The following is a 14049-nucleotide window of genomic DNA, read 5'->3' on the forward strand; positions in this document are numbered from 1 at the left end:
TAGCGACGATGGGATACGGAAGGGATAGGAGTGGGAAGGATGCGGCCGTGGCCTCAATTAAGATACAGCCTCACTATTTGCGTAGTGTGAAATTGGGAAAGCACACGGAAAACCATCTTCAGGGCTGCCGACAGTGGTGTTCGAACCCACTCTCTCCCGAATGCAAGCTCACCGCTGCGCAGGCCTAACCGCACGGCTGACTTGCTCGGTCACATGTAGGGATATTCCTTGTAAGTATAATAAAGCGGTGCACATGATGCCAATTTACCTCAATGTAGTGTATATACATTGATTTAGACTTTCGCAATTAAAACGCAGTAATTATCAACCTCACCAGGTGGCACTGTTCATAATGATATTGCTCACGATTGTAAGTAAATATGTAATTATTACCACAGTGGTAACTGAGATGTAATAGTTGTGCCACTACTACGGGTAAAACCGCTCTAATGGTCTAATTTACCCTCAGTAATGTGATATGAATGTCAAAAGCCATTTAATCTGGTTTTACACAGCCCGTTTCTCTAAGGGTCAGTTTGGATACCTCTCTCTCTCTCCTCTGAGAATGATGGAAGGATTTAATTCTAATTACTCTTATCTCCACGTGTACTCGAATTCAAAGTCGTAAATAAATGTTCAAGGTTTTTTTTTTCTTGCTATATGCTTTACTTCGCACCAACATAGATAGGTCTTATCGTGACGATGGGATATGAAAGGCTTAGGAATGGGAAGGAAGTGGTCGTGGCCTTAATTAAGGCACAGCCCCAGCATTTTCCTGGTGTGGAAATGGAAAACCATCTTCAGGGCTGCCGAGAGCGGGGTTCGAATCCACTCTCTCCCGAATGCAAGCTCACCGCTGCGCGCCCTTAACCGCCCGGTAATATTCAAGCTATTCGCTGTCCACCTGCATCGTCTGTTCCTTGAACACTTTGCATATCGATGCAGTGAATATCATAGATATTGGATTGAAATGCTGATGATATGGCGATAGCTTAGAGTGCAGAACAGAAACTATTATATGAATACTGCGGCAGCTAAGTTGAGCTCAACCATAGGACTGAACACTGCATAAAATTGTTATTCTGTCTTCTGAGATATAATTTTCCTTTGTACAAAATTGGCGATGGCCAATTATTAAAATCGCCTGATCGTGTACTTCTTTGTCTTTTAGTTATACATTGATGTTGGTGCTTCTCAGCATAATACGTCTATATCACGTTTGTCTGTCATTAATACAGGTACTAGATGGCAAGGTATTCACCTATTACTTTTCTTAATGTTAACGTATCCCTACATTTAAACAAGAATCATTTACGACTATTAGGCACTTCCTGCTTTTTTTGCAGCGAAATAATAATAATTCATGCATATGTCTCCCATCGTAACGTGCAATATCTTTTCAGTTTCTATACAGAATAACTGTGGTAACGAAACTTTTCTCTGAAAGCGTGTTCCTTGATCTATTAGTGAATCGATTCACACGAAGTCCTCCTTATTTTGGCACTTTGAAATGCCAACCAATATGTGCCGGGTTTTGATGTCACAACCTTGAGCGTCCGGTCAAGTATGCTACGCAGCTGGTTAAGTTAATTAAAATGGGTTGCCTAGATTACGTAGGATTAACTGCTGAATTGAGTTCTTTGTTAAAGCATGTAACTGGAATTATTTTGGCTTGCGATTGGGCTAGTTCAGTAGTCTTCAAACTTTTAGACAACGTTGGCTGCACTATCTATATACACTGACTGACAGAGCAAATGCAACACCAAGAAGGAGTGGTCAGAACTTTATGCCAATTGCAGGGTAGACTGACGTCACTGAGGTATGCTCATGATGTGAAATGCGCCGCTGTGCTGCGCACGTAGCGAACGATAAATGGGACACGGCGTTGGCGAATGGCCCACTTCGTACCGTGATTTCTCAGCCGACAGTCATTGTAGAACGTGTTGTCGTGTGCCACAGGACACGTGTATAGATAAGAATGCCAGGCCGCCGTCAACGGAGGCATTTCCAGCAGACAGACGACTTTACGAGGGGTATGGTGATCGGGCTGAGAAGGGCAGGTTGGTCGCTTCGTCAAATCGCAGCCGATACCCATAGGGATGTGTCCACGGTGCAGCGCCTGTGGCGAAGATGGTTGGCGCAGGGACATGTGGCACGTGCGAGGGGTCCAGGCGCAGCCCGAGTGACGTCAGCACGCGAGGATCGGCGCATCCGCCGCCAAGCGGTGGCAGCCCCGCACGCCACGTCAACCGCCATTCTTCAGCAAGTGCAAGACACCCTGGCTGTTCCAATATCGACCAGAACAATTTCCCGTCGATTGGTTGAAGGTGGCCTGCACTCCCGGCGTCCGCTCAGAAGACTACCATTGACTCCACAGCATAGACGTGCACGCCTGGCATGGTGCCGGGCTAGAGCGACTTGGATGAGGGAATGGCGGAACGTCGTGTTCTCCGATGAGTCACGCTTCTGTTCTGTCAGTGATAGTCACCGCAGACGCGTGTGGCGTCGGCGTGGAGAAAGGTCAAATCCGGCCGTAACTGTGGAGCGCCCTACCGCTAGACAACGCGGCATCATGGTTTGGGGCGCTATTGCGTATGATTCCACGTCACCTCTAGTGCGTATTCAAGGCACGTTAAATGCCCACCGCTACGTGCAGCATGTGCTGCATGTGCTGCGGCCGGTGGCATTCCCGTACCTTCAGGGGCTGCCCAATGCTGTGTTTCAGCAGGATAATGCCCGCCCACACACTGCTCGCATCTCCCAACAGGCTCTACGAGGTGTACAGATGCTTACGTGGCCAGCGTACTCTCCGGATCTCTCACCAATCGAACACGTGTGGGATCTCATTGGACGCCGTTTGCAAACTCTGCCCCAGCCTCGTACGGACGACCAACTGTGGCAAATGGTTCACAGAGAATGGAGAACCATCCCTCAGGACACCATCCGCACTCTTATTGACTCTGTACCTCGACGTGTTTCTGCGTGCATCGCCGCTCGCGGTGGTCCTACATCCTACTGAGTCGATGCCGTGCGCATTGTGTAACCTGCATATCGGTTTGAAATAAACATCAATTATTCGTCCGTGCCGTCTCTGTTTTTCCCCAACTTTCATCTCTTTCGAACCACTCCTCCTTGGTGTTGCATTTGCTCTGTCAGTCAGTGTATATATATATATATATATATATATATATCAATGAAGCTTGTGGGCCTCTACGCTATACTGCGGTATTTAGAATTGTAAGATACTCTCCAGTCCACCTCTGTGGTGTAGTGGTTAGTGTGATTAGCTGCCACCTCCGGGGGCCCGGGTTCGATTCCCGGCTCTGCCACGAAATTTAAAAAGTGGTACGAAGGCTGGAACGGCGTCCAATTAGTCTCGGGAGGTCAACTGAGTAGAGGTGGGTTCGATTCCCAGCTAAGCCATCGTGGAAGTGGTTTTCCATGGTTTCCCATTCTCCTCCAAGCAAATGTCTGGATGGTACCTAACTTAAGGCCACGGCCGCTTCCTTCCCACTTCCTTGTCTATCCCTTCCAATCCTCCCATCCCCCCGCAAGGCCCCTGTTCAGCATAGCAGGTGAGGCCGCCTGGGAGGTACTGGTCATCCTCCCCAGTTGTATCCCTCGACCCAATGTCTCACGCTCCAGGACACTGCCCTTAAGGCGGTAGAGGTGGAATCCCTCGCTGAGTCCGAGGGAAAACCAACCCTGGAGGGTAAGTAGATTAAAAAAGAATGAAAGAAAGATACTCTCCAAATTCACTTGGAACATTCGATTCTTACATAAAATCCAGCAAAATTAGATATGCTTCTTCAGCCAACTTTCAAAGTCAAGCCGTATTTAAGGACTAGTACTAACGTTTCAGGTAGATGGTTTAAGCAGCAGATCGTCCGAGTGAGCTGCTTAGAGTCTTTTAGATATATCTCGAAACTTATCATTACTTCGTTGTCTTTATACAGGGTAAACCTACCTAGTTGCCGGGCTGAGTGGCTCAGACGGTCGAGGCGCTGGTCTTTTGACACCAACTTGGCAGGTTCGACCCTGGCTCAGTCCGGTGGTATTTGAAGGTGCTCAAATACGTCAGCTTCATGTCGGTAGATTTACTGGTCCGTAAAAGGACTCCCGCGGGACTAAATTCCGGCATTTCGCCGTCTCCGAAAACCATAAAAGTAGTTAGTGGGACGTAAAGCTAATATAATTGAACCTACCAAATTTTGTAGCCTACCTACCAACTGAGGTAGGTTTATCCGAGGTGTATGATTCCAAAATGCGTTCAATGTCTCGATTGCTGCTAAAGATTGGAGGTCATAGAATCGTCAGTAGCTTACACTAGACAGCTGCATGGAGAACATGTTGAGAAGAGTAAGTGTTTTTGCAGTTTTCATGAACAAAGGTAATTATTCCTTGAACTGTACAACAACTAGCACCCAATCAGAAATGTTTAATACCTTCATTCATACAGTACAGGTGTACGTTTAACATGCTTGTTTAAAGAAATGAATTATACCGTGAATTACTTATATAAAAGAAAATTTTCTTATGATTTTTTGTAGGTATTATATAAAATGTCTCCCTGTGGAAGGAAAGCTTTGCAGACAATGGAGAAAAAATATTCCATGACTAAATGGGGACAAAATATGATGCCGGAAGTCTTCTGGCAACTCTTCAGAATATTTTAGAAACAAGTGGCCTATATCCAAAGCTGAAAAACAATGTTATATCCCATGGATTATTCTAAAGTTTGTGTCAACAAATATTTAAAAATGGAGAAACCTTTTGCACTAACTTTTGGTAGTGAGGTAAAGCTGATGAAATTTATTGTGAACATACAAGAAGTTTCCTTTAGTCTAACTGTGAATAGAATTCATCATCTTACATAATCGGTAGCAGAAAAGGAACACACTTCTAGTTGCAAACCTTTCTCACTCAGTGTTACAGAGAATTTTGGTAGTGTTACATTTCATGAAACTACAAATCGTATCATTCAAATGCTCCTTTAATACATAGAAAAGGACAATTTTATGGTAATCGTTAGAGTTGTGAAGAAAACCGATAGGAGTGTTTGTAGAGAATACGTAACTCTATTCCAAATATGTACAGTATGTCCCTTTTGCTTTTAAGAATAACAGTTTATTTGCAACTTTGATTGTCATTTGGGTGAAACATGCACCAATACACAGATAAAACATCTTTATTTCATAGCAAACTGTTAAAGTTAGAAAGAAAGTGCATATTCACATTTTTTTCTAGGGAACTGAATTCTAAGTACAATTGGCAGGCTTCATTTTTGAATCGGACTATCCGTTTAAGCAGCGTGTTTACTTTTACAGGTCCCAGATGTGCATTTTCATGCGATTTCCTTCACATTCTTTTCACTGCATCTGCATGGTCCCTGTAAGAAGTGGCTAGATATAAAATAGCTTCGATATTAACTAAAGGTACCAGCTATGAGCTTACCGAATTTGATCTTGATTTGTCAAGTAATTTTATTACGTGAAAGACAGACAGACCAACATACAGATTAAATGAGAGAGTACCAGACAAGTTGGCCGTGTGGTTAGGAGCGCGCAGCTGTGAGCTGGCATCCGGGAGATAGTGGGTTCGAATCCCACTGTCGGCAGCCCTGAAGATGGTTTTGCGTGGTTTTCCACTTTCACACCAGGCAAATGCTGGGGCTGTACCTTAATTAAGGCCACGGCTGATTCTTTCCCATTCCTAGGCCTTTCCTATCCCATCGTAGCCATAAGATCTATCTGTGTCGGTGCGACGTAAATCAAATACCAAATATATATATATATATGGAGAGAGAGAGAAAGTTGGCTACGTGGTTTGGTCACATGCTGTGAGCTTGCTTTGAGGAGATGGTAGGTTCGAGCCCCACTGAGGACAGCTTCGAAGAAGGTTGTCCATGGTTTTCCATTTTCACACCAGGCTTGACCATATTTAAGGCCACGATCACTTCCTTCCCAGTCCTAGCCCTGTCCTATACCATCGCCGCCATAAAATCTGCCTGCATTGGTGCACGTAACGCAAATAGAAAATCAATATTCAGATTTATATATTAATAAGGATTATTTTTGCTATATTCAACGCCACCTTCGAGCTAGCATGTAACTTTGCGCAGAGAATGACTCCGCTGGTAAGTAACACTGTGAGACACGCAAAATACTTCGAGGATGAAACTAACAAATTTCCACTAATTTGAACCACCTGAATATGAAAATGACAATTAGTTTTCTTGATTGGTTCTAGTTCCTAAGAATTTCACTGGAATTAAGTTACGAGAGGTACAATAGTGGTACCTTTACCACCCCTGTTTTCAGTTGGGTGGGTTTTATTACACCAAGGAATGCAGCCACTAGTGTGGGAAGAATGATGATTCAGTTTGAGTGCAGCTTTTAAGGAAGTGTTGTGTTAATTTCATTTATTTTAAAGCACAGTTTTCTTAGCCAGAAGAAAGCACTAGCGTTCTTAAAATGTTTTTATCAACACAAGTGATAGTGATTAGTATTTCAATAATCATGCCTTGTAATTGTGTGAATAGTGTAAATAAGTTTTGTTAAATATATGGGGAAGTAACATTTTCTTCTCAAAAGCTTGAGCTTGATTACACCGGCAATGTAGGAAGCGTATCACCTCTACTTCGGTTGCAAAGTAGGTAATGCTGAAAAATCAGGGTCAACAAAAATTGTTACAATGCTTGTAGTACTAATCTACGGGACTGGTTAAATGAAAAGAAGGTCAGCTATGCCCTTTGAAATAACAATGATGTGGAGAGAACCAAGTAATCATGTCGATCATTGTTATTTTTGCATGGCACCTAAAATACAAGGTTTACCGAGCTTGATAGCTACAGTCGCTTAAGTGCGGCCAGTATCCAGTATTCGGGAGATAGTAGGTTCGAACCCCACTGTCGACAGCCCTGAAAATGGTTTTCCGTGGTTTCCCATTTTCACACCAGGCAAATGCTGGGGCTGTACCTTAATTAAGGCCACGGCCGCTTCCTTCCCACTCCTAGCCCTTTCCTGTCCCATCGTCGCCGTAAGACCTATCTGTGTCGGTGCGACGTAAAACAACTAGCAAAAAAAAAAAAATACAAGGTTTGTCTAAAAAGAAAAACTGGACTATCACGTACCCTAACATTCCATCTGCCATTCGCCCAGTAAAGCATCATACCGGGCGAGTTGGCCGTGCGGTTACGGTCTCGCAGCTGTGAGCTTGCATCCGGGGGATAGTGGGTTCGAACCCCACTGTCGGCACCCCTGAAGATGGTTTTCCGTGGTTTCCCATTTTCACACCATGCAAATGCTGGGGCTGTTCCTTAATTAAGGCCAGGGCTGATTCCTTCCAACTCCTAGCCCTTTCCTCTCCCATCGTCGCCATAAGACTTATCTGTGTCCGTGCGACGTAAAACAAATTGTAAAAGAGTAAAGCGTCATGAATAGCTTCCTGTACCGAAACTTCCTGAATCCTATTCCATCAATTCTAACGAAGAACGAGACAAAAGTGACTCGTCACTTACTACTATGCCCTCCATACCAGGTCCATCCACATCACAAGATCCTGATTTCATAACTACTGCACCTTCCTCGGATTCTCACAAAATTACTCAAGCTCAATTAAACGATTTAGTGAGAGATCTGCAATTGTCCAGGACTAAAGCGGTCTTCTTGGATCCGGACTTCAGGAGTGGAATCTTTTGGCAGAAGTTGTTAAAGTGTCAGTATTTCGTGCTCATCAAAAACCTCTGGAAGAATACTTTTTCTAGTAAAGACGGTATTATATGTTGTGGTAATGAAATGAAACGGCGTATGGCTTTTAGTACCGGGAGTGTCCGAGGACATGTTCGGCTCGCCAGGTGCAGGTCTTTTGATTTGACTCCCGTAGGCGACCTGCGCATGAAATGATGATGAAGACAACACTTACACCCAGCCCCCGTCCCAGCAAAATTAACCAATAATGGTTAAAATTCCCGACCCTGGCGGGAATCGAACCCGGGACCCCTGTGACCAAAGGCCAGCACGTTAGCCACTTATCCATGGAGCCGGACTATGCTGCGGTGACATTGGCGGTCTCATGGATCTTTTAAACATCCCACACTAACCTGAAAGCTGGCGATTGTTTATACAAGGTGCCCTAAAAAACAACGACAAGGCTTAGTATGTTGTGCGGGATGGCGGACTGATCGGTTTTCAAGAAGGAGCCCCTGTCCGGAAATGCACGGTTTGGGCGCTGGAGAGCGTCAAAATCTGAGAACGGTTGTGACAATTATTTGTTCCGATTTGGTGTCTTAATACGGATGGTATGCAACCCTATAGTCATCTGTGTACTGCGGATGGACGACTTCAGCCTAATAACATTCCTGCGCATTCGCTACATTTCTCCACACAGTCCTAGACGCGCAACCTACTTGTGTACTGTAGTCTGCCAGTGCAGTAACGTTGTTAACCGCAGTGCGACATGACCAGTACACAGCTGCGGAAATGATCGACATGGAGCTTGCATACGGCAACGCGGATTGCAATGGTAGAGCTGCTGCAAGAATGTATGCGGAACGTTTTCAAAACAGACGTACCCTACATCATTCCACGTTCGCAGGCATCAAGAGACGACTAAGAGAAGCCGGATAGTTACACGTAGGTAGTATAAAGAGCATGGTGTATGACACTCTTCTAACGTCATCGGAGGACCTTATTGCTCGAGTCCAACGGAGCGACTGAAATTTTTCAAAGACAACCGCACGTACTGGGTCATGTGCGTGAGGCTCAGCACCGGAGATGTAGGCTCTGCAATGACGTAGGAGGCACACTGTTCGAACCCCGTTTGTGATGAGCGCGATGTGCTACTCATGTTGGGTTTATTGACGACATGCGGAACGCACACCCATTCCACAATTCGATGCGCTACAGCGTCCAAGCATTGCGTTTCAAGACATGGGTTCCTTCTTGAAAACGGATCTGTTTGCCTTTCCGCACAACATACTAAGCGTTGTCGGTGTGTTTTGTGGAACACTGTAGATGCATCCAAATTAAGCTTAAAACAGTTTTACTGCAAAATGGAAATTCGTTACCTACAATTCCTGTTGGATAGGCAGTACACATGAAGGAAACGTATCAGAACATGGAAAAACGAATCAGGTGTTTAAATTATGAAAAATATGAGTGGCATATTTGTAGTGACATGAAGGTAATTGCTTTATTACTTGGTCTGTAGCTAGGTTACACCAATCTGGCAACAAACATGATACTTCATTATACCGCCCAATATCTATCGTCCCAATATTATCCTCTGTCCTTGAAAGAATAATCCACCGCCTACTCCTCTTTTCCACACAGCCGTACCTATCTGAAGAACAACACGGATTCACTTCCCGAAAATCATGGCTCACTAACCTCATAGTTCTCAATTACATTTCAGCAATAGGAAATAAATCTCAGTTAGATGTAATCTATATACTGTAGATTTGGCGTAAGTATTCGACTCAGTGGATCACGCACTTCTTCTTCGTAAGCTCGCTACCATATTTAATATCCATGGCCCCGTCTTGTCACGGATAACAAGCTCCCTTTCCGGCAGAAGAAATGAGTGGTACTCCCTGAATCTGCCTCATCATGGTTATCTGTGTTATCAGGTGTATCTAGGGGCAGTATTCTGGGACCCATACATTTTGTTCTCTATATCGATGACAGAAGTCTCTGCACCCAAAATAGTCGGTGTCCCTCCTCTTGTACGCCCATGACCTCAAAATCCTAAGCGAAGTGTCTACGCTTGATTATTGTGATGAATTACAGACTGTTCTCTAATTCGTGTGGTGACTAGTTTGAAAAATGGAATCCTTTCACCCAATGGTAAGAAGTGCAACACAATCTCCATTTCATTGCTAAAGCAAGGAATGAACACTGCCTATATCATCCAGGGAAATACACTGCAATAGGATTCTCAGGTAAGAGACCTAGGTGTTATAACAGACTGTAAACTGACCTTCTCTACTCATATTAAATCAATAAAATTCCGTGCTATGCGTACCCTAGGCATTCTTTACAGATTCTCTGAAATTAATTATATGAACGCCTTAAAATTATACTTTGTCTCGTACTGTATGTTCTCCCTATTATTGACTTTTGTTCCCCTATTTGGTCCTCATCTACTATCACAAACATATCTCAACTAAAGAGCGTTTTTAACTTTTTCACTTTCATTGTTAGGACTCGCAATCCTGTTTTTAATAACGTAACTAAATCTGACATTTTGAACTATCTGGGTATACTTGACCTAAGAAGCCGTTTACAGTTCTCCGATCTATGTTGTATGTATGTTCAGTCCGTCAGCGATGCTGCTGGTGGGATCCTCAACAGCTCTGCCATCAGCTGTCATAGATGGCCTAGGCATCACTGAAGAGGCGTACTAGGGAAATGAGGAGTGAGGTAGTTTCCCGTTGCTTTCCTCACCGAGCTAGAGTTGCTATTACATATCGGTTTGCCAAGCCCACTGAAATGCATGCACCAACCGACCCTATGACCAACATTTTCACACCATTCATACCAGGGACTGGCTGCATAAGGATTTGCATTACTAGCATCGCTCATACCTCAGTCACTTTCATATTGTCAAAGCCAAGGATAAGACAGAGACAGATCTATGAAAGTAACAAAATTGCTCTAGCATATACCAGAGGACGTAGTGCACTGTAAACACTAGGTCCTGGCAGCAAAGGCATCGATTTATGTTACCTTCATAAAATAACCAATGGCTACACCAAATGTAATACTCTCCCGATGTGCTTCCCTATACACGTTCCTCCCCGCCCTACACGCAACCGGCACACTTACCATGTGTCCCGTCCGCGCCTAACCGTATGACAACTATCTTCCACCGTTTCCCTGCCCTTGGTAACTCACTACTCGATATGGACATTTTCACACTTTTCGCATCCTTCAAACAAAATAAATAAAAGATTCCTTTGAAGTCCTCTCCAGGTTTCCATTTTCTTCCGTCCATCCATCCCTCGACCTTTCTTCTTGCTAATTCTGCAAGCGACACTTGCCAGTTATCATTGCCATTATTGTAACATTGTTAATCATTGTTAACAATTTATTGTTGATACTTAATATTGTTGTTTATACAGATTATTATCTTTTATAATTATTTAAACTTATTATTATTAGTGTAAAATGGCCCTTCATAGGCTGTACCTAAGAATTGAATAAATAAATAAAAGTTGTTTCGTATGCGAATGGGACAGCCGCGACAAGGTTTCCCATTACGTAAAGAAGGACTGGTCACAGAGAACAATTGCAGAACGGGGCAAAAATATCACACATGCCCCTATTGTAAATTCTAGTACTGTACTGCTTCCTCCATAACACATAAAGCTGGGCCTAGTGAAGAACTTTGTCAAAGCCATGAATCTAGTGCGGCTTTCCAATATCTCCTTAATAAATTTCCACGCATTACTGAATTCAAAATGAAGTAAGGAAGTTTTATCGGCCCCCAAATTCGAAAAATTCTTAATAATCAAGAATTTGAAGACCTCTTGACTGGTGATGAACTCGTGGCTTGGAATGCCTTCCGACAGGTTGAGCTAAACTTCTTGGGCAACACGCGATCTGTTAACTATAAGGAAACTTATTGTTGTTTATGAACAAGAGGGATTCAATTTGTCACTCAAAATTCACTTCCTTCACCGTCATTTGGACTTCTTTCCTGACAATTGCAGCGCCGTGAGTGATGAACATGGTAATGACGACGATGATGATGATGATGCTTTTTGTTTTAAGGGGCCTAACATCGAAGGTCATCGGCCCCTAATGAACATGGTAAGCGCTTCCACCAGCAAATAGCTACGATGGAGCGACAATACCAGGGGATACGTACCACGGCTACGATTGCAGATTATTGTTGGTCGATAATTAGGGATGTTCCAGAGACTAAATGCAAGAGGTAGGTGAAAAACGCCGTTTATAAGTCATTATTGCATATTTTGAAAACATTCTTATAAACCAGAGCCAATCTTACATTTTTGTGGTCATACACATTTTTAGCAGCCAAAAACACGTAGGAATCTGTTATTTTTATTTCCGAAGGAAAAAAAAATTGGTTAACATTTGTTTTACAGTGAATTAAGTGAATTGATGTTAGACTGCAACCCGAACTGGAAGTCGACTCCTGAGTCGGGAGTATCGGTTCTCGGGCAACAAGGTGTCGTTTTTTCCTGATCCCCTTCACGTCCCAGTTCTAGTGTGTTATTGTGCTTCCCTAAACGTTTCACTGCAGTGCAGCTTTGATGTTCCTTGCCTTGTGTTTCGCCAACGACAACTTCAGTAGGCTAGGGGGTCAGTGAGAGCCCTGCGGTATCCTATAATAATAATAATAATAATAATAATAATAATAATAATAATAATAATAATAATAATAATAATAATAATAATAATAATAATAATAATAATAATAATTTCGTGTGGCTATTTCTAGCCGAGTGCAGCCCTCGTAAGGCAGACCCTCCGATGAGGGTGGGCGACATCTGCCATGCGTAGGTAACTGCATGTTATTGTGGTGGAGGATAGTGTTTTGTGTGGTGTGTGAGTTGCAGGGATGTTGGGGACAGCACAAACACCAAGCCCCCGGGCCATCTGAATGAACCAATGAAGATTAAAATCCCCGGCCCGGCCGGGAATCGAACACGGGACCCTCTGAACTGAAGGCCAGTACGCTGACCATTCAGCCAACGAGTCGGACGCGGTATCCTATGAGAAACGTGACAATACTAGAGATTCTTGTCACCTCCGCGTGGAGTGACGCGGTGGGTTGCGATATTATGTGTAGCTCAATTATAGGTTATTAAGTCTATCCTATCGTTCTTATCAGTGGCGTGCACTGAACCCCATCTACCCCAGCCCTGTTGGGGTAAATAACTTTGTATTTACATTTTCTTATTATTCTTTAGAACCCTTTTTATAAAGTTTAAAAACTGCAAACTTCTAAGCCAAGCCAAGTACAGTTGTGTCGACAATCCGCTCGCACTACCGCAGTTCTGCTTCTCCAGCAAGTTGGGTTTCCTTGCCGGCGCGAAGGAGAGCTACACCAGCGAAATTTAAGTCGCTTGGTTGACGCATGCACTTGAAGCTCCCTTGTCCTGGGAGCGAGACGGGGCTGTGGGCCCTCCCCCGACAGCAGTTTACGGCCACAGGCCAGCTAGCTTGGGTAAGGTATGTTAGTTTTAATTCTTGACACTCGAAGTGTTCAACGCCACACATTAGAGACTACAACACGTTAACAGTATAGTCACCTGCACATCGTATTGCTACTAAAACTAGAGCCAGTTTATGAAATCAATTGTAATACAGAAGAATATATTTTATTTTTGGATTTCGGCATGTATAAAGTTTTTTTTCGGGTAATCATTGATGGCATGTGTATACACTGACTGACAGAGCAAATGCAACACCAAGAAGGAGTGGTCAGAACTTTATGCCAATTGCAGGGTAGACTGACGTCACTGAGGTATGCTCATGATGTGAAATGCGCCGCTGTGCTGCGCACGTAGCGAACGATAAATGGGACACGGCGTTGGCGAATGGCCCACTTCGTACCGTGATTTTTCAGCCGACAGTCATTGTAGAACGTGTTGTCGTGTGCCACAGGACACGTGTATAGCTAAGAATGCCCGGCCGCCGTCAACGGAGGCATTTCCAGCAGACAGATGACTTTACGAGGGGTATGGTGATCGGGCTGAGAAGGGCAGGTTGGTCGCTTCGTCAAATCGCAGCCGATACCCATAGGGATGTGTCCACGGTGCAGCGCCTGTGGCGAAGATGGTTGGCGCAGGGACATGTGGCACGTGCGAGGGGTCCAGGCGCAGCCCGAGTGACGTCAGCACGCGAGGATCGGCGCATCCGCCGCCAAGCGGTGGCAGCCCCGCACGCCACGTCAACCGCCATTCTTCAGCATGTGCGAGACACCCTGGCTGTTCCAATATCGACCAGAACAATTTCCCGTCGATTGGTTGAAGGAGGCCTGCACTCCCGGCGTCCGCTCAGAAGACTACCATTGACT

Source organism: Anabrus simplex, chromosome 2 (assembly GCF_040414725.1).
Source record: "Anabrus simplex isolate iqAnaSimp1 chromosome 2, ASM4041472v1, whole genome shotgun sequence".
Lineage (NCBI taxonomy): Eukaryota > Metazoa > Arthropoda > Insecta > Orthoptera > Tettigoniidae > Anabrus > Anabrus simplex.